The sequence below is a fragment of the Oncorhynchus tshawytscha genome, linkage group LG09 (assembly GCF_018296145.1).
Source record: "Oncorhynchus tshawytscha isolate Ot180627B linkage group LG09, Otsh_v2.0, whole genome shotgun sequence".
Taxonomy (NCBI): domain Eukaryota; kingdom Metazoa; phylum Chordata; class Actinopteri; order Salmoniformes; family Salmonidae; genus Oncorhynchus; species Oncorhynchus tshawytscha.
Genome location: NC_056437.1, coordinates 12,345,564 through 12,369,431, shown reverse-complemented (window position 1 = coordinate 12,369,431; position 23,868 = coordinate 12,345,564). Strand labels below are relative to the sequence as shown.

Sequence of the window (23,868 nt, the reverse complement as noted above, 5' to 3'; positions counted from 1 at the left end):
GTTCACCCACGACTTTTGCACGCCTCCAACTCAATCATCAAGTTTGCGGACGACACAACAGTGGTAGGCTTGATTACCAACAACGACTGACGGCCTACAGGGAGGAGGTGAGGGCCCTCGGAGTGTGGTGTCAGGAAAATAACCTCACACTCAACGTCAACAAAACTAAGGAGATGATTGTGGACTTCAGGAAACAGCAGAGGGAACACCCCCATCCACATCGATGGAACAGTAGTGGAGAGGGTAGCAAGTTTTAAGTTCCTCGGCATACACATCACAGACAAACTGAATTGGTCCACTCACACAGACAGCATCGTGAGGAAGGCGCAGCAGCGCCTCTTCAACCTCAGGAGGCTGAAGAAATTCGGCTTGTCACCAAAAGCACTCACAAACTTCTACAGATGCACAATCGAGAGCATCCTGGCGGGCTGTATCACCGCCTGGTATGGCAACTGCACCGCCCTCAACCGTAAGGCTCTCCAGAGGGTAGTGAGGTCTGCACAACGCATCACCGGGGCAAACTACCTGCCCTCCAGGACACCTACACCACCCGATGCTACAGGAAGGCCATAAAGATCATCAAGGACACCAACCACCCGAGCCACTGCCTGTTCACCCCGCTGCCATCCAGAAGGCGAGGTCAGTACAGGTGCATCAAAGCTGGGACCGAGAGACTGAAAAACAGCTTCTATCTCAAGGCCATCAGACTGTTAAACAGCCACCACTAACATTGAGTGGCTACTGCCAACACACTGTCAATGACACTGACTCTACTCCAGCCACTTTAATCATGGGAATTGATGGGAAATGATGTAAATATATCACTAGCCACTTTAAACAATGCTACCTTATATAATGTTACTTACCCTACATTGTTCATCTCATATGCATACGTTGATACTGTACTCTATATCATCGACTGCATCCTTATGTAATACATGTATCACTAGCCACTTTAACTATGCCACTTGGTTTACATACTTATCTCATATGTATATACTGTACTCGATATCATCTACTGTATCTTGCCTATGCTGCTCTGTACCATCACTCATTCATATATCCTTATGTACATATTCTTTATCCCCTTACACTGTGTATGACAGTAGTTTTTTTTGGAATTGTTAGTTAGATTACTTGCTCAGCCAGTTATTACTGCATTGTCGGAACTAGAAGCACAAGCATTTCGCTACACTATTAACATCTGCTAACCATGTGTATGTGACAAATAAAATTTGATTTGATTTCAGATAATCCCTGCATCTTTTACAAATGCATATTGCGGTCTTTCGATGAAAATCCCTCTTTTTGTGATAAATATTTGATTTGGTCTAAAATGATCAGGGAATACAGAGAGTAAGGAATTAGAGACAGCAATATATTGTACTCCTCTTTGCCCTATCCTCATCCTCCTGTCATTGGCAATCCTTTAGAAAAACAGCATTGTAACATATTCTTCATGTAAAGCCCTCTCTTGACCTAAGACAAATCACTTGTCTTTAGGCTGATATTACATAAAGGTTAACATGTCCATAATGTGTATAGCTGATCTGCCATCTCAGCAGCACCCAGCCATACCCTGCTGCCCAGTGGGGCTCAGAACCAGCTAAGTATCCCAGTCACTGGTCATTAACAGGCTGGCTGAAATCCTAAAGCAGCTAGGGCACACCAGATGGACCACTGCTTGTTTTGGCTCCTGGCCAGGTTGGTTGGTTGGGCTGGGTGTGTTCTATGTGTCCCAGTATGCTCTCTCTGCTCTCTCTGTTATCTCTGCTCTATCTGTTCTCTCTGCTCTCTCTGTCTGCTCTTCTCTCTCTGTTCTCTCTGCTCCCTCTGCTCTCTTCTCTCTGCTCTCTCTGCTCTCTCTGCTCCCTCTACTCTCTCTACTCTCTGCCCTCTCTTCTCTCTCTGCTCTCTCTGCTCTCTCTGCTCTCTGCCCTCTCTTCCCTCTCTTCCCTCTCTGCTCTCTCTCTACTCTCTTCCCTCTCTGCTCTCTCTCTACTCTCTTCCCTCTCTGCTCTCTCTCTTCTCTCTGCTCTCTCTGCTCTCTCTGCTCTCTCTGCTCTCTGTGTTCAAGCTGCTACTCCCACTCTCTCCTCTTTCACTCTTTCAATTCAGTTTCAATTTAAGGGGCTTTGTTGGCATGGTAAACATATGTTTCTTCCTCTCTCTGTGCCCCTCTCTCACTTTATAGCTGGGTTCAATCTTTCTCTCTGCTCTCTCTGCTCTCTTTCTCTCTCTCTCTCTCTCTCTCTCTTTCTCTTTCTCTTTCTCTCTCCTCTCTGTGCTATTCCTCTCTCTCTCTCTTTCTGCTCTCTCCTCTCTCTTTTCTCCCAATGTTTCTTCGGACACTTTAAAAAAACTTTCATGAATAAGCCATTATAAACACTTATAAGTGTGTATGAATGTTTTATGAATTATTATAAATGTTATATTATAATTCCGTATGCATTGTAAGGAGTATAACACCTATGCATTCTTATAGCTAAGTTGTTATCCATGGTGATGAAACAGACACATTTCGCATGTTGATGAGGCCGTGCTGCTGAAATACACAAACAGCCACGAGAAATGTCTGAAATAGGCTATAAAGACAGACAATGTTGAAATCTACCAAAATGGACAGAAATATAACAAAACTTGCAGTGAGAGTAAACTAGTCTAGCCAATAAATTTACAGCGGCTCATAACCGCTTCACGAAAAGTGGGCAATTAAGGTGATGCGTTTCTATGATCTCACAGTCCTCCTGTCGAAGATGAGAATAGGACAGAGGTGTCGAATCTAACTCTTAGGGATGCTCTTCACGTCGACATCTCAAGAGTCGATACTGTAATGATTCAACTTGTCACAGTTTTACAACAGCCATATACTACATGAACATTTGGGCATAGGCTACGAGGAGCGCTGACTTTAAAGACCACTTTCTCTGCTCTGTCTGCTCAGCCGCGCTTTACTCTATTCAGCGGTGAGATTTTCGTAGGTTTCTTTCTTCTGTCTCAATCTCAACGCTTTCGATTGGAGCACCACCAATGCCGATAATTTTTTAGCCTGCTGATTTCCGAGGAAATACGCTACACAGCTGGGTTATAACGAACAAGCCGCCCAGTACATGAATTATAGGGCGACTACCCGAGTGTCAGGAATACGGGATACATTCGCTGATGGACTAACCGAACCAACTGCAGCCACAAGCCTAACAGTGGAGCCAAAACCGGGAGGGGAGAAAGAACAGTTTCAATTCCCTGACGGTTATTTCTCAAAGGACCCCCGGGACAGGAAATCTGACCACTTCTAATTGTGGAAAACTGCTTTGTGACCGTTACACATGCTTTTGTTTTGCGTGGTATGGGTGTAAGGACCGTATTTTAAAGATACCCAGCAGATACCAGGCAGTCACAATACAACCTATCAAACTCCGTCCAACCGGGCGCTGGTGGTATAGGGCTGCATGCCTTATCAGAACATATATTTTTTTGTCGTTTCTTTGGACGTATTTTGAGATTATTTTAAGCAGCTTTGGATACTTTGTTTTTGCGTTGCATGTGAATTGAAATGAGCCTGGAATTGGCCTTTATATGACTTTTCTATCCTATATGAAGGAGTTGGATAGCGGAACGAGAGGAGAGCGACACAAACAAACAACGGGGACTCAACACTATTCATATTGAGATAATTTCGTTGTGATTTTAGTAGACATTATTAACTCATATTTTAGTGTATGCCTTAAATCCATGTTATAGTTCGTATTAAATAGTTATTAATGTAACGTTTTGTTTTGGACACTTTTCCATACGGGGGTTCGGTCATATGGTGAAACTGGAGGAGTGAACACAACTGTTAGGGTTTCAGTCAAGCAGTGACATAAATAAACGAATCATCATCACCCAAGTCTGCCCGCGACCCTTCGGTGACTCACGTGCCAGCCTCGGTGATGGTCGGAATAGAGATCTAACAAGACAGCAACCCTGCTGATGCGACCAGGTACATTTCAAATATCTGTGAAGGTAAGGTCTTACTAAGCCTATACCCATGGCTAGCTGTGTGTATTTGCCTTGAACTTGTGATGCTCTTCGTTGTTGTTTCATCGTGGCATGGAAGAATCAGTCTCCAGACAATGTGTTTGCTGTGTGCATGTTAGCTGTTATTCCTTGTATACTTTTTTTGGACATAAACATGACTTAACGTTATATTTCTTGAATTTAGCTATGTGGCCTATAAATGCAGTGTAGTTCTGTTTTTAGACAACGGTCTACCCCGGGCTTTCAAACCCTGTTCCTGGAGAGCTACCATCCTGTAGGGTTTCACTCCAACCCTGTTCCTGGGGAGCTACTGTCCTGTAGGGTTTCACTCCAACCCTGTTCCTGGAGAGTTACTGTCCTGTAGGGTTTCCTGTTCCTGGAGGGTTTCACTCCAACCCTGTTCCTGGAGAGTTACCGTCCTGTAGGGTTTCACTCCAACCCTGTTCCTGGAGAGCTACGGTCCTGTAGGGTTTCACTCCAACCCTGTTCCTGGAGAGCTACGGTCCTGTAGGGTTTCACTCCAACCCTAAACTAGCGCACCTGATTTTAATAATTAGGTGGTTGATAACATGAATTAGGTTAGTTACAACTGGGGTTGGTGTGAAAACCTACAGGACGGTAGCTCTCCAGGAGCAGGGTTGGAGTGGTACCCTACAGGAGGGTAGCTCTCCAGGAGCAGGGTTGGAGAGCCCTGGTACACTAATAATTCAAATTCAGGTTGTGCTTTGGATTGACATTTAGAGTAATTGACCAATGATGATCTCTAGAGAGAATCTTTGTTTTTACACATTTCATGAAATGAATTAATCCAGAGGCCTATGCAATCATCACTTTGTATCACTTGGAGTCACTGTAGTAACTCGGGCTATTGAGTTGCCTTGTTTCCAGTAGCAGGCTGCTGTCCATGGTGCTGAAACACACAAACACGTTTCTAGTGTGTGTCAGCACACATACAAGTTAAGCAGGGAGGTTTCATAGTTGAAGTGGTTTTACAGAATGTACCAAACTGCTTAGGGCAGGCTACTGACAACACCTCAGCAGTCTGGTCAATCCCAAACCAAACTCACTTCCTCCTCCTCCTCCTCCTCCTCCTCCTCCTCCTCCTCCTCCTTGCATGCTCATCTCTCCCAGGCTCACTGCTGCTCTGCTCTCCATATAACAATCCATGTCTGATTCAGTGTTATGATTCAGCCCTTATGTGAAAGTGGGACTGCCTGCAGAGAGGTTAGCATGGTCATTGGTAACCGCCATGCTAACACAGGGCTAACAGGCACCACCATGCTAACACAGGGCTACAACAGGCACCACCATGCTAACACAGGGCTACAACAGGTACCACCATGCTAACACAGGGCTAACAGGCACCACCATGCTAACACAGGGCTACAACAGGCTAACACAGGGCTACATGCTAACACAGGGCTACAACAGCCACCCTCATTCTAACACGGGGCTACAACAGCCACCACCATGCTAACACAGGGCTACAACAGGTACCACCATGCTAACACAGGGCTACAACAGGTACCACCATGCTAACAGCACCACCATGCTAACACAGGGCTACAACAGGTACACCATGCTAACACAGGGCTACAACAGCCACCACCATGCTAACACAGGGCTACAACAGCCACCACCATTCTAACACAGGGCTACAACAGCCACCCCCATTCTAACACGGGGCTACAACAGCCACCACCATGCTCTACAACAGGTACCACCATGCTAACACAGGGCTACAACAGCCACCCCCATTCTAACACGGGGCTACAACAGCCACCACCATGCTAACACAGGGCTACAACAGCCACCACCATTCTAACACAGGGCTACAACAGCCACCCCCATTCTAACACGGGGCTACAACAGCCACCACCATGCTAACACAGGGCTACAACAGGTACCACCATGCTAACATAGAGCTACAACAGCCACCACCATGCTAGAGTAGCACATGGTGATGTCTGAGACGTACTTCTCAGCCTGAAGTGTCCCCATTTGCACCAGTAAATAGCTATCTTTTCACGTGGTACCGACTGGTAGCACGCTGCAGGTGGGCGGTCTCATGTGCTAGCGAGGCAGAGGTCCTGAGTTAGCACAAGGTATGGGCCGAATCAGGGGGAAGTGGTACTCGCTAAACAAGCATTTTTAGGTCCTTTTCACTAACACAAGGCTACAACAGGCAGGGAGTGACGTGCACAGGATACAACAGGTGTAAAACAGTACACTGAAATTCTTACTTTAAACATATGGGCGATATAGAAATTGAATTACTAGAACAAGACATTCCCCTTCAAGTTGTCTTTCATTAACACGTGGACCGGCTTCTATTAGTATGTTATTTCTATGAGGAGGCAGGCCTGCACCAGTATGGTCTCCGTGTTACAGCAGGCAGGGGACATCGGACCAAGGTTATGTAGGCAGTGTCTGAATTAGCATGACCAGTACCTTGTGTGTGTGTGTTTAACATTCTGTCATGAAAGACTAGCTTCAGCATGGTCACCATGATTGAGCAGCATGGGGTCAAAGGCCAATGAGGCAGGGTCTGCAGCAGTCACCAGCAGTAATGTCAGCCGTGATGCTGAGGCAAGCCTGTAATAGGGGGAGGGAGGGAGGGAGCTATGGACGATATAGAAATTGAATTACTAGAACTGACATTCCTCCTCTCTGAGTGGAGAGGAGCAGTAGCGGAGTCCGTAAAGCCCCAATGGCTGCTTGCTCCATGACCCTTCCAACACCCTCGGCCCCCTGGGAACACAGCAATGAGAGAATGTCTGTTTCCTCCCTCCCTCCCGCCTCCCTCATGAGAAATCACTCTAAAGCAACACCCCAACCCTCAGTTCACAGTTTCCTTGCCACCCCAACACCCTTCACCCAATTCCCAGTTTCCTTGCCACTCCAACACCCTCCACCCAATTCCCCAATTGGGGAAAGAGACAAAAGACACACACACACACACACACACACACACACACACACACACACACACACACACACACACACACACACACACACACACACACACACACACACACATATTTAGGAATATGATGCTATTTAGGACAGAATCAGTCTTCACATTAGAATCACCAGCTTATAAAGAAAGGGCCTTAATGAAATGGATTCCAAGGCACTAGGATGTAATGTTCCCCCGTCTGTTTTATGGCTCAGTATGTCACATGGTCTTTGATATGTTCATCATAAAGCTGTAGCCTATATAAAGGATATATTGTATCTCAACCCTTCATTTGAGCCAGTTTGCTACAACAGGAAATGTGAATTATTATGTGGATTATAATTAATGAACAGATTTTCTAGGGGTTGATAAACGTTTTGTTACGGCAAAGCCAGTATGACATTTTAAAGTGGAAATAACAACCTTTAGAAGCCTTTTTAAACCTTGAATACACTAAAGTTTGCATTTCTTGCTGTGCATGAAAATTCTCAGCAATAAAAGATTGATCAAATTAAGATCCTACATCTGTACTTGGAAATGGTTCCATGGGATGATGGAGAGGCACTGGAATGCAATGTTCCCTATTCTACCGTCCTGCATAGGATGCCACATGGATGGTCTTTGTCATGTTCATCATATAGCTGTCAATACAGGATACATCTCAAGTTGTTTCTTGGATGGTTCTTGAATATTTTGATATAAAATGGTAATTTAGCAGATGCTTTTATCCAAAGCAACTTAGAGAACTGTCAACATTGACAGTGACACGTATTCAGTATATGTGAGAATCAAACCCACAACCCTGGTGTTGCCAGTAGCAAAAAAGTTGGTATAGTATAGGACATCTCAACTCTTCTCTTGGAGGATTTAAATGTATCTTTGTTATTATGATATATTGGCTTAACGGAAGCCATTTGATTGTGAATGTTGTTGAGTGTATGGAGAGGGACACAGCAGGCTACATCCGTCTCTCAGTGTCAGAACGCAGTGGTTAGTCCATGTCAGTCACTTCTCCTACGCTCACCACGACAACACAGAGGCTAACAGCTCACCACGGCAACACAGAGGCTAACAGCTCAATCATGGCAACAAAGAGGCAAACAGCTCAACCACGGCAACAGAGGCTAACAGCTCACCATGGCAACAAAGAGGAAAACAGCTCAACCACGGCAACAAAGAGGCAAACAGCTCACCACGGCAACAAAGAGGAAAACAGCTCGACCACGGCAACAAAGAGGCTAACAGCTCGACCACGGCAACAAAGAGGAAAACAGCTCACCACGGCAACAAAGAGGAAAACAGCTCGACCACGGCAACAAAGAGGAAAACAGCTCACCACGGCAACAAAGAGGCTAACAGCTCACCACGGCAACAAAGAGGCTAACAGTTCGACCACGGCAACAAAGAGGCTAACAGCTCGACCACGGCAACAAAGCTCACCACGGCAACAAAGAGGCTAACAGCTCGACCACGGCAACAAAGAGGAAAACAGCTCACCATGGCAACAAAGAGGCTAACAGCTCACCACGGCAACAAAGAGGCAAACAGCTCGACCACGGCAACAAAGAGGCTAACAGCTCACCACGGCAACAAAGAGGCAAACAACGAAAGAGATAGCTAGCACGCCTGAAATAAATGACAAGAAAAAAGACTTGAATGGCAGTCTGCCAAGCCGATGGATGGAGATATAAAAAGATGAAGGGAATAAGAAAATCAATTATTTTAGCGGCGCTAACTGTACATGTCTGCCCTACAGGAGCCACTCTGTGGAGAGGAACAGAAAACAACAACACACCAAACACACACCAAACACACACAAAACACACACCAAGCACACACCAAACACACACCAAACACACACCAAGCACACACCAAAAACACACACACAAGCACACACCAAACACACACAAAACACTCACCAAAAACACACAAACACACACCAAACACACACCAAACACACACCAAAAACACACACACAACCACACACCATGCGCACACCAAACACACACACACCAAACACACACCAAACACACACCAAACACACACCAAACACACACCAAACACATACACCAAACACACAAAACACATACCAAGCACACCAAACACACACCAAACACACAAACAAACACACACACACCAAACACACACCAAAACACATACCAAAACACGCACCAAACACATACCAAACACACACACACCAAAACACACACACACCAAACACACACACACCAAACACACACACACCAAACACACACACACCAAACACACACACACACATACCAAGCACGCACCAAACACACACCAAACACACACACACCAAACACACACACACACACACACACACAAACACACACACCAACACACACACACACATACCAAGCACGCACCAAACACACACCAAACACACACACACCAAACACACACACACAAAACACACACCAAACACACACACACCAAACACACACACATACCAAGCACACAAACACACACCAAACACACACACACCAAACACACACACACCAAACACACACACACCAAACACACACACACACATACCAAGCACGCACCAAACACACACCAAACACACACACACCAAACACACACACACACCAAACACACACCAAACACACACACAGCCTGTGCTGACAAAGTGTTGTAAACAGAAACGTTTTCCAGAAAAGGAGAAAGAAAGAAGTGCTTGGGGTGGTGCTATAGCTCTAACTGTTAATACATGACCTCTGTTGATATTCACTCAGCTCACTACCCCAGGCCCCAGTTACAGTATCCTCCTCATGAACAACTGACCATTAGGCCAAATGTGCATCCCAAAATGCACACTTTTCACAATATCGTGAACTACATTTGGCCAGGGCCCATAGGGGTCTGGTCAAAAGTAGTTCACTATATAGGGAATAGGCTGAGCCCACCACTGGTGTATATAAGTACATCAGAAGACAGTGGAGTGGCACGTAGCACAGACCAATTGTTCAGGGTTCATGGATGACCAGATCATTCAGTGCCGGACAGTACGTAATCCTGCATGGTGTGTGGTCTCTATACAGATACTCTATACAGATACAACAGTCGTGTCTGTCTGTCTGATAAAGTTTGATGGTAATCGATAGTGTTCTTTTGGAATGATCTCATTCTAGAATCTTGGTGACGTGATTCCATGCAGTGTGCTGGGTTCTGTATGTTATATGTGTGATGGATGGTAGTTTGGCAAGATGAGCTCTTCTTGTGGAATGTCTCTATCTGTATGCTGACATTAAACTGTCCTCTGTGCTGAATGTTTTCTGGGCAATTCTCTCTCTCTCTCTCTCTCTCTCTCTGTCTCTCTCTCTCTCTCTCTCTCTCTCTCTCTCTCTCTGTCTGTCTGTGTGTGTGTTCGTGTGTGCCAGTCTGCTGACAGTGACGTCAGATCTGTACTGTGTGCTACTTACCGTTCAATGTTACCTTCCTGTTCAAAGGAAGGCCTTCGGTCACTGTTAGGGTCATTTAAAGGTAATGACTGGCTAACAAGATTATCATGATGTGATATTGAACCTGGATCGTTTCTCAGAAACCTATCTACTCATACAGTATCATCTTAGTGGGTCTATTGAGTTATATAGGTCAAGTGTGGCATTGTGTGTATTTGTTTGTGTGTATATACAGTTGAAGTCGGAAGTTTACATACACCTCAGCCAAATACATTTAAACTCAGTTTTCCACAATTCCTGACATTTAATCGTAGTAAAAATTCCCTGTCTTAGGTCAGTTAGGATCACCAATTAATTTTAAGAATGTGAAATGTCAGAATAATAGTAGAGGGAAATATTTATTTAAGCTTTTAAACTTTTGTACCGGTTTCCTCCAGCATCTTCACAAGGTCCTTTGCTGTTGTTCTGTGATTGATTTGCAATGTTTGCACCAAAGTACATTCATCTCTAGGAGACAGAACGCGTCTCCTTCCTGAGCGGTATGACGCCTGCGTTGTCCCATGGTGTTTATACTTGCGTACTATTGTTTGTGCAGATGAACGTGGTAGCTTCAGGTGTTTTGAAATTGCTCCCAAGGATGAACCAGACTTGTGGAGGTCTACAATTTATTTTCTGAGGTCTTGGCTGATTTCTTTTGATTTTCCCATGATGTCAAGCAAAGAGGCACTGAGCTTGAAGGTAGGCCTTGAAATACATCCACAGGTACACCTCCAATTGACTCAAATTATGTAAATTAGCCTATCAGAAGCTTCTAAAGCCATGAAATCATTTTCTGGAATGTTCCAAGTTGTAAACTTCTGACCCACTGTAATTGTGATATAGTGAATTATAAGTGAAATAATCTGTCTGTAAGCAATTTTTGGAAAAATGACTTGTGTCATGCACTTTGTAGATGTCCTAACCGACTTGCCAAAACTATAGTTTGATTAACAAGAAATTTGTGGAGTGGTTGAAAAATGAGTTTTAATGACTCCAACCTAAGTGTATGTGAACTTCCAACTTCAACTGTATTTGTGTTGGTTGTGGTCTGTCTGCACGCATTTCCTGCTCTGCCTGGCAGGTCATCTGAACCCACCCTAAACGCTGACCCTCAACCAAACAATCACCATTAGTCTCCCTGATTGGGTTTGATTTCATTGGCCCTGTCTTAAGACCTGGGAAGATGATGAAAAAAATTGAGGGGAAAATATTAGGATTCTCTGATTGTGTGGTGTCAAAGAGCACATTTAATTTGATCATTTTTACTACCCTGAGAGTCCTGCTAAGGTTTTTTATTTTATTTTCTGTCTGAATTCAATTTGTTCCATGGCAGTGAATTTTCATTAACAACATGATCAAAAGTATGTGGACACCCCATTCCAAAGATCATGGGCATTAATATGGATTTGGCCTCCCCTTTGCTGCTATAACAGCCTCCACTCCTCTGGGAATGCTTTCCACTAAATGTTGGAACATTCCTGTGGGGATTTGTTTCCATTCAGCCACAAGAACATTAGTTAGGTTGGGCACTGATGTTGGGCGATTAGGCCTGGATCACAGTCAGCGTTCCAATTCATACCAAAGGTGTTCGATTGGGGTTAAGGTCAGGGCTCTGTAAGGGCAAGTCAAGTTCTTCCACACTGATCATCTCAAACCATTCTGTATGGACCTCGCCTTGTGCACAGGGACATTGTCATGCTGAAACAGGAAAGGGCCTTCCCCAAATTGTTGTCACAAAGTTGGAAGCACATAATTGTCTAGAATGTCATTGTATGTTGTAGCGTTAAGATTTCCCTTCACTGGAACTAAGGGGCCTAGCCCGAACCATGAAAAACAGTCCCAGACCATTATTCCTCCTCCACCAAACTTTACAGTTGTCAATTTACATTCGGGCAGGGAGTGTTCTCCTGGCATCCGCTAAACCCAGATTTGTCCATCGGACTGCCAGAGGGTGAAGCATGATTCATCACTCCAGATAATGTGTTTCAACTGCTCCAGAGTCCAATGGCGGCAAGCTTTACACCACTGCAGCTGACACTTGGCATTGCGCATGATGATCTTAGGCTTGTGTGCGGCTGCTCGCCCATGGGACCCCTTCATGAAGCTCCCGACGAACAGTTATTGTGCTGACGTTGCTTCTAGATGCAGTTTGGAGTGTTGCAATCGAGGACAGACCATTTTTTACGTGCCTAGCGCTTCAGCACTCAGCAGTCCCGTTCTCTGAGCTTGTGTGGCCTACCACTTCGTGGCTGAGCCTTTGTTGCTCCTAGGCGTTTCCACTTCACAATAACAGCACTTACTATTGAGTACGGTAGCTCTAGCAGGGCAGAAATTTGATGAACTGACTTGTTGGAAAGGTGGCATCCTATGATGGTGACACATTGAAAGTCACTGAGCTCTTCAATATGGACCATTCTACAATGGGTGTGGCTGAAATAGCCCAATCCACTCATTTTAAGGGGTGACTGCATACTTTTGTATATATAGTGTATTCTCAGCAGCCTGTCTTGGTCCAGTGAATTATTATATTCAATTCAAATCAAATTTTATTAGTCACATGCTCTGAATACAACAGGTGTAGACCTTACTGTGAAATGCTTACTTACGAGCCCCTAACCAACAATGCAGTTTAAAAAAAATCTGAGTAAGAATGAAAAATAAAAGTAACAAGTAATTGAAGAGCAGCAGTAAAATAACAATAGCAAGACTATACACAGGGGGTTACCGGTACAGAGTCAATCTGCGGGGGCACCGGTTAGTTGAGGTAATATGTACATGTAGGTAAAGTTATTAAAGTGACTATGCATAGATGGGGGGGGGGGCAATGCAAATAGTCTGGGTAGGAATTTGATTAGATGTTCAGGAGTCTTATGGCTTGGGGGTAGAAGCTGTTTAGAAGCCTCTTGGACCTAGACGTGACGCTCCTGTACCGCTTGCTGTGCGGCAGCAGAGAGAACAGTCTATGACTAGGGTGGCTGGAGTCTTTGACAATTTTTAGGGCCTTCCTCTGACACCGCCTGGCATAGAGATCCTGGATGGCAGGAACCTTGGCCCCAGTGATGTACTGGGCCGTAAGCACTACCTTCTGTCGTGCCTTGCGTTCGGAGGCCGAGCAGTTGCCATACCAGGCAGTGATGCAACCAGTCAGGATGTTCTCAATGGTGCAGCTGTAGAACATTTTGAGGATCTAAGGACCCATGCCAAATATTTTCAGTCTCCAGAGGAGGAATAGGTTTTGTTGTGCCCTCTTCACGACTGTCTTGGTGTGCTTGGACCTTGTTAGTTTGTTGGTGATGTGGACACCAAGGAACCTTCTCAGCAGCCTGTCCTGGTCCAGTGAATTGTTATATTATCAACAGCCTGTCCTGGTCCAGCATTGGCAAGTCTGTTTGTAAGATGTGTTACAGAGATACAGACAGAGAACTCCGCTGACATTACTATTGATGGAGGGACACACACACATCATAATGTAATACGGGACTGGAAGCTTGTTTGCATAGCTATGATTGTCAGGCCCTGTTGCCTGCCTCTGAGATGCTTGTGTGTGTTTGTCTGGAAGTCTCTCTCCATAACCCCTCCAGCTAGAGTCATTATTTCCACTATAAAGCTGGTAGGTAAAATTAGAAAGGGGCCTTGTGACCACTTATTATACTGTTAATGATTATACTGTCGATGGCCTCTGTATTTGACACCTTCTTGGTTTAGGATGACCATGTCTGCCTGCTCCAAGTTTAATTAGTGTTAGGTACAGTAAATAGATAGATCCTTTGGACTCTGCTCACAATTTTCTCTCGATTAAATATTCCATTAATCGTCTTCTGTCCTGGAGGACGATGTTATGTAGGAACGCAATGTGCTCTAGGTCAGGACAAAGCTTTGGCTAGCTGTTGTGTTTTCTGTTTTATCTGTGTGTTGCTTGATTCAGCTGAGTTATACACCATATAGTCTAGTGATGCCAGACATCACACCATAGATTGGTTGGCAGTAGCTAGGTGGTGACTAGCAGTAGCTAGGTGGTGACTGGCAGTAGCTAGGTGGTGACTGGGCAGTAGCTAGGTGGTGACTGGCAGTAGCTAGGTGGAGACTGGGCAGTAGCTAGGTGGTGACTGGCAGTAGCTAGGTGGTGACTGGCAGTAGCTACTTTGTGACTGGCAGTAGCTAGGTGGTGACTGGCAGTAGCTAGGTGGTGACTGGCAGTAGCTACTTTGTGACAGGCAGTAGCTAGGTGGTGACTGGCAGTACCTAGGTGGTGACTGGCAGTAGCTAGGTGGTGACTGGCAGTAGCTGGTGGTGACTGGCAGTAGCTAGGTGGTGACTGGCAGTAGCTAGGTGGTGACTGGCAGTAGCTGTTTGTGACTGGCAGTAGCTAGGTGGTGACTGGCAGTAGCTAGGTGGTGACTGGCAGTAGCTACTTTGTGACAGGCAGTAGCTAGGTGGTGACTGGCAGTAGCTAGGTGGTGACTGGCAGTACCTAGGTGGTGACTGGCAGTAGCTAGGTGGTGACTGGCAGTAGCTAGGTGGTGACTGGCAGTACCTAGGTGGTGACTGGCAGTAGCTACTTTGTGACTGGCAGTAGCTAGGTGGTGACTGGCAGTAGCTAGGTGGTGACTGGCAGTAGCTAGTTTCAGTCTGTCTCAAATCTGTGTCTGTCTGTCTCAATCTGCCTCAGTCTGTGTCTCAGTCTGCCTCAGTCTGTGTTTCAGTCTGTCTCAGTCTGTGTTTCAGTCTGTCTGAGTCTGTCTGAGTCTGTTTCAGTCTGTCTCAGTCTGTTTCAGTCTGCTCAGTCTGTGTCTCAGGCTGTCTCAGTCTGTGTTTCAATCTGTCTCAGTCTGTGTCTCAGTCTGTGTCTCCGTCTGTGTTTCAATCTGTCTCAGTCTGTGTCTCAGTCTGTGTCTCAGTCTGTGTCTCAGCCTGTGTCTCAGTCTGTGTCTGTCTGTGTCTCAGTCTGTGTCTGTCTGACTCAGTCGATGTCTGTCTGTGTCTAAGTCTGTCTCAGTAGGACCCTATGTGTGTGTGTGTGTGTGTGTGTGTGTGCATGCGTGCATGCGTACGTGTCTGATTGAGTGAGCAGAGGTCAGGACAGGGGATAGTTGGATGGGCACAGTATGATCCTGATGTGCTGAAAGTGTTGGCTTCCGCAGCATGTGTACATCTAATATGACTGACAGATGTAGTATATATTCCCAGATAGGGAGTCGATTGTCCAAACAAACTGTTCCTTATCTAAGCAATTCTTACATATAGATTTGATTGATATAGAACATGTACTAAATCACATATGTAGTGAAAATGTTTTTGTAAGTTTTATGTCCAGGAGTTTTTCTCACCATGTGATCTTACCCAGAAAAAACTGCCATAGTGCCATAGTTCTGAGAAATGTTGAGGTAAATTGCGATAATTCATGGTGTGCCCAACCACGTACAAAATCTGGAACATGCTGAAATCGTAAGCCTGTGTAACAGTTGGTTAACACGCTCATGGGCAGTTGGGCATATTGTAGCTGTGTCACAGTGTCACCGGCAACATCATGTTTATCTGGCACTGTGGTGTCTCTGTCTCTCTGATAAACTCATCCTCCCTCCTTCTCTCCATCTCTCTCATTTGTCACCCCCCTCTCCGTGTACCTCGTTCGTCCGATCGCGGTGCGGACTGATGGATCTCTCTCTCTCTCTTACTCTCTCGGACGCACACTCTCTCTTTCTCTTTCTCCCTGTCACCTCTCTCTCTCTCTCTCTCTCTCTCTCCTTTTCTCTCTCTCTCTCTCTCTATCTCTCTTTCACCCCATCTTTCTCTTTCTCCCAGCCATCTCTCTCTCTCTCTCTTTCTCCCCCTGTATTTCTGTCTTTCTCTGTCTTTCTCTCTCTCTCCCTGTCACCTCTCTCTCTCCCCTCCCGTCACCTGCCTCCTCTGCCACTCTGCCATGCCAAACAGACGCTGGAGAAGGGATGAGGAGGAAAGGGGGGACTGTTGTCTTAGTCATTGGGATGGATCACACGCACTTTTCCTCTCTTTGGCAACAAGTTCAAATGGCTGGAGAGACCTAGCATTAAACTTTGCTATTGTGTGCCTGCCTTCTCCACCCTACTCTAAGCAGTATATATATATACTGCTTAGAGTAGGGTGGAGAAGGCAGGCACACAATAGCAAGGCACACAATATATATATATATACCGTTTGGGGTCACTTTGAAATGTGCTTGTTTTTGAAAGAAAAGCTCATTTTTTGTCCATTGATAACATCAAATTGATCAGAAATACAGTGTAGACCTTGTTAATGTTGTAAATTACTATTGTAGCTGGATACGGCAGATTCTTTATGGAATATCTACAGTACATAGGCGTACAGAGGCCCATTATCAGCAACCATCACTCCTGTGTTCCAATGGCACGTTGTGTTAGCTAATCCAAGTTTATCATTTTAAAAGGCTAATTGATCATTAGAAAACCCTTTACCAATTATGTTAGCACAGCTGGAAACTGGTGTTCTGATTAAAGAAGCAATAAAACTGGCCTTCTTTAGACTAGTTGAGTATCTGGAGCATCAGCATTTGTGGGTTCGCTTACAGGCTCAAAATGGCCAGAAACAAAGAACTTTCTTCTGAAACTTGTCAGTCTATTCTTGTTTTGAGAAACGAAGGCTATTCCATGCGATAAATTGCCATGAAACTGAAGATCTCGTACAACAATGTGTACTACTCCCTTTACAGAACAGCACAAACTGTCTCTAACCAGAATAGAAAGAGGAGTGGGAGGCCCCGGTGCGCAACCGAGCAAGAGGACAAGCACATTAGAGTGTCTAGTTTGAGCAGCAGACGCCTCACAAGTCCTCAACTGGCAGCTTCATTAAATATTACCCGCAAAACACCAGTCTCAACATCAACCGATGAAGAGGTGACTCCGGGATGCTGGCCTTCTAGGCAGAGTTCCTCTGTCCAGTGTCTGTGTTCTTTTGCCCATCTTAATCTTTTATTTTCATTAGCCAGTCTGAGATATGGCTTTTTCTTTGCAACTCTGCCTATATATTACTCAGTACTTGAGTAACCTGTAGTGTTGGAATAAAAGGGCTCACATACCAACATGCACACAGACAGGAAACAAGCATCTGACAGATAGTTAAAAAATGCAAACAACTATGACTTAAAATAACTATGTTACTGGCTGATGCTAACCCCACCCACCCAGCACACCATGAATTATCGCAATTTACCTCAACATTTCTCAGAACTATGGCACTATGGCAGTTTTTTCTGGGTAAGATCACATGGTGAGAAAAACTCCTGGACATAAAGATCTGCCGTTGACTCATATAGCCTCTATGACAGTCAGTTCAGCCATGCATGGCCATGGCCGACCTCTATATACTATCTATAATATACAGTACAGTCGCATTGTAGATTAATTAGCTAAAAATGGGTTGAATGGTCATATGCCCCCCGGCACCTCTCTGATTCAGATGGGGTTGGGTTAAATGTGGAAGACACTTTTCAGTTGAAGGCATTCAGTTGTACAACTGACTAGGTATCCCCCTTTCCCCTTCTCTGTCCCCTAACAATGCAGAGAGAGAAAAAAGAGAAATAATAGAAAAATAATAACAAGACAAATAAATACACAATGATTAAAGATAACTTGACAATATACACAGGGTACCAGTACTGAGTCAATCTGCAGCTGTACGAGGTCATTGAAGTAGATACAGTATGTACATATAGGTAGGGATAAAGTGACTAGACAACAGGATAGATAATAAACAGCAACAGCAGCACATTTGATGAATCAAAAGAGTTAGTGCAAAAACGAGTCAATGCAGATAGTTAAATAGTTAACCAATATCTACTCTGACTAACTATTTAGCAGTCTTATGGCTTGGCGGTAGAAGCTCTTCAGGGTCCTGTTGGTTCCAGACTTGGAGCGTCAGTTTCGCTTGCCATACGGTATCAGAGAGAACAGTCTATGACTAGGGTGGCTGGAATATTTGACCATTTTTAGGGCCTTCCTCTGACACCGCCTGGTATAGAGGTCTTGGATGGAAGGGAGGTCAGTTCCAGTGATGTACTGGGCTGTACGCCCTCCCCTCTTGCGGTAGGATGCCAAGCAGTTGCCATACCAAGTGGTGATGCAACCAGTCAATATGCTCTCAATGGTGCAGCTGTAGAACGTTTTGAGGATCTGAGTGCCCAGGACAAATATTTTCACCCTCCTGAGGGAGAAGAGGCATTGTCGTACCCTCTTCATGACTGTGTTGGTATGTGTGGACCATGATAATTCCTTAGTGATAGTCCTGTAGTCCATGATCAGCTCCTTTGTATTGCTGACGTTGAGGGAGAGATTGTTGTCCTGGCACCACACTCAAACGTCTCTGACCTTCTCCCTGTCTCATTGTTGTCGGTGATCAGGCCTACCACAGTTGTGTTGTCGGCAAACTTAATGATGGTGTTGGAGTCATGCGTGGCCACGCAGTCGTGGGTGAACAGGGAGTGCAGGAGGGGACTAAGCATTCACCCCTGAGGGAACCCCGTGTTGAGGGGTTCCCTCATGCATCGTCCAGTGTTGCTAGCCTCGAAGTGAGCATAGAATGTATTTAGCTTGTCTGGTAGGCAGGCGTCACTGGACAGTTCACGGCTGGCTTTCCCTTTGTAATCTGTGATAGTTTGCAAGCCATGCCACATCTGATGAGTGTCAAAGCCAGTGTAGTAGGATTTGATCTCGGTCCTGTACTGACGCTTTGCCGGTTTTATGGTTAGTCGGAGGGCCTAGCGGGGTTTCTTAAAAACGTCCGGAATAGTGTCCCGCTCCTTGAAAGCGGCAGCTCTAGCCTCTCAGGGCTCCCCAATAGCGCAGCGGCCTAAGTCACTGCATCTCAGTGCTAGAGGTGTCACTACAGACCCTGGTTCGATCCCGGGCTGTATCACAACCAGCTGTGATCGGGAGTCCCATAGGGCGGCACACAATTGGCCCAGTGTCGTCCAGGTTAGGGAAAAGTAACAGTCCATGTCACAATGCACTCATGTTAAGTGAATAAACCTAGTCGCCCATGTCCCATCTTTGTGGATGAAGTCACAAATGAACCTTGAGTCTGTTGTTGTCGTTAGTGTGTTGACCCAGGAGGATGTTCTGTCATAATGGAGTTATAGTATGGTGGAAGAGACAGAGTGCTATTGTACTGGCTGTTATCATGGGTAGAGGTGGAACCCATGAGACAAGGATGTAACAGACCAGCAGCTGGTGTGTGTGTGTGTGTGTGTGTGTGTGTGTGTGTGTGTGTGTGTGTGTGTGTGTGTGTGTGTGTGTGTGTGTGTATATCCTGGGGCTTGCATACGCTCCGCTCGCTCAGGTAGGCTACATTTTGTTTGTCTTGATGAATTTGATATTGCCTTTGTCCTCTGTCTCACACACACACACACACACACACACACACAGCTCTTGTCTGCTCAAATAAGCTTGTGAATTGTTTCAGGTACTGTATCAGTCTGTTGCCATGGGGACTTTGTATCCTTCAGCAACCACAGAGAGCGTGGAGAAAGAGAGGAAAAGAGTGAGACAGAAAGAACGGGTAGTGAGAGAGAGAGAGAGAGAGAGAGAGAGAGAGAGAGGCAGAGAGAGAGAGAGAGAGAGAGGCAGAGAGAGAGAGAGAGAGAGAGAGAGAGAGAGAGAGAGAGAGAGAGAGAGAGAGAGAGAGAGAGAGGCAGAGAGAGAGAGAGAGAGAGAGAGAGAGAGAGAGAGAGAGAGAGAGAGAGAGAGAGAGAGAGAGAGAGAGAGAGAGAGAGGAAAAGAGTGAGACAGAAAGAACGGGTAGTGAGAAAGAGAGAGAGAGAGAGAGAGAGAGAGGGAGAGAGAGAATAGTCTGGAGAGTAACAATATTACATTGTTTTGTCACTGGCCTACACACAATACACTATAATGATACTGGAATTATGTGTTTAGACATTTTTACTAATTCATTAAAAGTGAAAATCTGAAAAGTCTTCAGTCAATAAATATTTAACCCCTATAAGTTAAGGAGTAAAAATGTGCTTAACAAGAAGTTGCATGGACTCACTCTGTGTTCAATAATAGTTTAATAACATGACTTAAAAAACATAAGCCTATGCAACATTAACCAATTAAAAACAGTACTGTAGTAATGAGGTTTGTGCAGTAAGCTATAGGCCCAATACACTATCACTGTATATTGGCTACGCTTGACTTGCCCTGCCAATGTTGGTCTTCTCAGACCATTTTGAAATTATATTTTTTAGAAATGTAGTTATATGATCACACTGGTAATAGATCATTTGTTGTATTAATTGTGAGGCACAGCTGAGTGAGCATAATCATTTTCTACATCTCACCCTATACCTCTCACTCTCACCCGAGTGACCCGACTCACCTTCCCTCTGTTCTCCCTCCCTCCGCTGAGAAAAGGGGACACAGTCTTCCAGCTGATGGAGAAACTCAATTCGCACTGCAAGTTGCACTGCATTCATGTTGTTACTCCTATGACCAGAGAAAGTGAAATATTCCTTGATATTAAAGACAAGCTGCTAATAATAACAAAAGCTTATTGAAACACTTTGCTATACTCATTCATTACAGCTGCAGTGCTGGTTGTAGCATTGGTGGAAGTAGGGAGAACACACGTTTTATGGCTTATAAAACTTAAAGATGAACTTACTCATAAAAACAGCAGCTAATTTCTGTATTCTTTGAGTCTTTCTCTAGTCATGGTTTTATAAGTTTTGAAATCAACTTTGCTGTGTGTATGAGGCTTCTTTTTACAGGCTATGGCTCGAGGAAGCACAGTGCAGACACAGTGATCTGAACTATCCGATTGGCCAATGGTAGGCCTATAGGTGAACTTGATTTGCTCTCTGGGCCTGTGACGGAGTACCCTCAGACCTTTGAAATCAAAAGGGAAACACTTGGCCTTCCCAGCGCTAAGGCTGCTGAATCAAGTGCACCTCCCGCCAACAGCTCAAAATAAGTTTAAAAAAATAGAAACGCATTGCTACATCGTTGGGTTTTTTACAGAAATGATCGACTAGAAATGCCTTGGACTTTGACCACTGTTGTACTGTACAGTATAACTAAAATCAGCTTTGCCCTAAACCATTCAGTCTCTAAAGTGACACTTCTAATACCACCTGAAAAGGAGATTGTCATGCATAAATCCTGCTCCCTCCTTTTGGCGCTCGGCGTCGCAAGGTCTGCTAACCACCGGTCCTGGCAACCCACATTGTGCACACATGGCAACCATCATTACGCACACCTGGACTTCATCAGCACCCTGATTACTCTCCCTTCATATTGACCTCTGTAGCATCGGGCGGGGCGGGGCGGGGCGGGGGGGGTTTACAGTCAGTATGTGACGCCTGTTTTGGATTTTCTTCATGTTTGTTATTATTAAACTCAACTTCTGCACCAACTTCCTGACTCCCTGCGTATACATTACAGAGATAATAAAAAGTGTCAATTTATGCAACCTATTGTAAACTACCCACTTTCCCTCCTTCAATGACACTTCCTCCAATCATTTTTCCTTCCTCCCTTCATGCTCTTCTTCAAGGACACCATGCCATCTCCCTGTCTCTCTCTCAGCTCTGAGCCTGCCTCTTGTACAAAGGTATGTCTCTCTCTCAGCTCTGACCCTGCCTCTTGTACAAAGGTATGTCTCTCTCTCAGCTCTGACCCTGCCTCTTGTACAAAGGTATGTCTCTCTCTCAGCTCTGACCCTGCCTCTTGTACAAAGGTCTGTCTCTCTGCTCTGACAGACTATAATAAAAACATCAACAGCAAGAGTCTGCACAGCAAATTCTCCAGTGTTAAATCAACACTGACAGTGTTAATTTTAACGCTGGTCCAGTGTCTATACGGGTCAGTGTTAAATTAACACACTGTTTAGTGTAAAGTCATATTTGCATATTTCCCAGAGTGCCTTGCCTTTCGAGTGAATTGTAGTTACCACCCATGATAGCATTTGTTTGTGAGAGACATGGTTGTTGCATTCATTCATTTTCAGTCCTGTGGCCTTCAGGATTCTAAATTAAAATGTTATCATTCAAATTAAATTATTTCAGACAATACAAGACATATTTCATAAGGCCTTATTTTGAGGTCCTAGTTTTACCCTAATACAGTGGCCTGAAACTGATGGTTTACAGGCCACCTCAGGCCTGGCAGTTACTTTATGCTGGCTTGCATGATGTATAATTCCTAATGGAATCCAGCCAGAGTGGGGATATCCAACATTTAGAATTTTAGCATTCGGAATGACTGCCGGGTTGGGAAGGCTTAGTTATGAGAATGCCTTAACCATCTAAACTGGAACAACCATTTCAGTAAAGGGTGCAATAAGTCCAAGTAACAGATTGGATTCATTTTGAAATGTTTTATTTATATTTGAGTAGGTTAACATTAACAAATCAACCAGTGTACATGTAAAAACATAGATATTGAAACAAACATTTTTTTTTAAATCTACCTGCAATAGAGCATGCAGGGAAATATGATAATGATGGCCGTCGCTTTGGTTTAACACTGATTATTAAAAGCAACACTTACAGAGTTCATTTAACTCCTGATTCAACACTAGAAATGTTACACTGAAGAATCAACACTAGATAAAACTGTCCAGTTTGCTTTGTGGAGGTTTTTCAATGCTTTTTTGAGCATTACAGTCCCTTCAGAAAGTAATCATACCCCTTGACTTATTCCACATTTTGATGTTACAGCCTGAATTCAAAATAAAAAAATGTTGTGTGTGTGTCACCCATCTACACACAATACCCCATAATGACAAGGTGAAATGTTTGAAAATTTATGGAAAATGAAGAAAATACAGAAATATCTTGTTTACATATGTATTCACACCCCTGGGTCAATACTTTGTAGAAGCACCTTTGGCAGTGATTACAGCTAGGAATCTTGTTTGATACTTTTTATAAGAGCTTTCCACACCTGAATTGTACCACATTTGCACATTATTATTTTCAAACTTCTTCAAGCTTGGTCAAATTGGTTGTTGTTCATTGATAGACAATCATTTTCAGGTCTTGCCATAGATTTTCAAGTAGATTTAACTCATCCACTCAGGAACATTTACTGTCTTCTTAGTAAGCCACTCCAGTGTAGATTTGGCCTTGTGTTTTAGGTTATTGTCCTGCTGAAAGGTGAATTCAACTCCCAGTGTCTGGTGGAAAGCAGACCGAACCAGGTTTTCCCTAGGATTTTGCCTGTGCTTAATTTCATTCCATTTCAATGTTGTCCTGAAAAACTCCCCAGTCCTTAACAATTACAAGCAAACCCATAACATGATGCAGCCCCACTATACTTGAAAATATGGAAACTGGTACTGATGTATTGGATTTGCCAGAAACATAACACTTTGTATTCAGGACAAAAAGTGAAATGTGGTTTTCTTCCTCTTCGGCAATTGAGTTAGGAAGGAAGCCTG

At 44.5% G+C, this 23,868-nt stretch overlaps 1 protein-coding gene across 1 annotated transcript in view; it reads left to right on the top strand.

Moving 5' to 3' along the window:
* Positions 1-2,690: 2,690 nt before the first annotated feature.
* LOC112257385 (family with sequence similarity 163 member B, genome duplicate a) overlaps positions 2,691-23,868 on the top strand; it is a 36,250-nt gene continuing 15,072 nt past the window's right edge. Inside the window, exon 1 of the mRNA XM_024430907.2 lies at positions 2,691-4,005. The gene's annotated coding sequence lies outside the window, so the exon portion shown is untranslated. The remainder of the gene's footprint in view (positions 4,006-23,868) is intronic.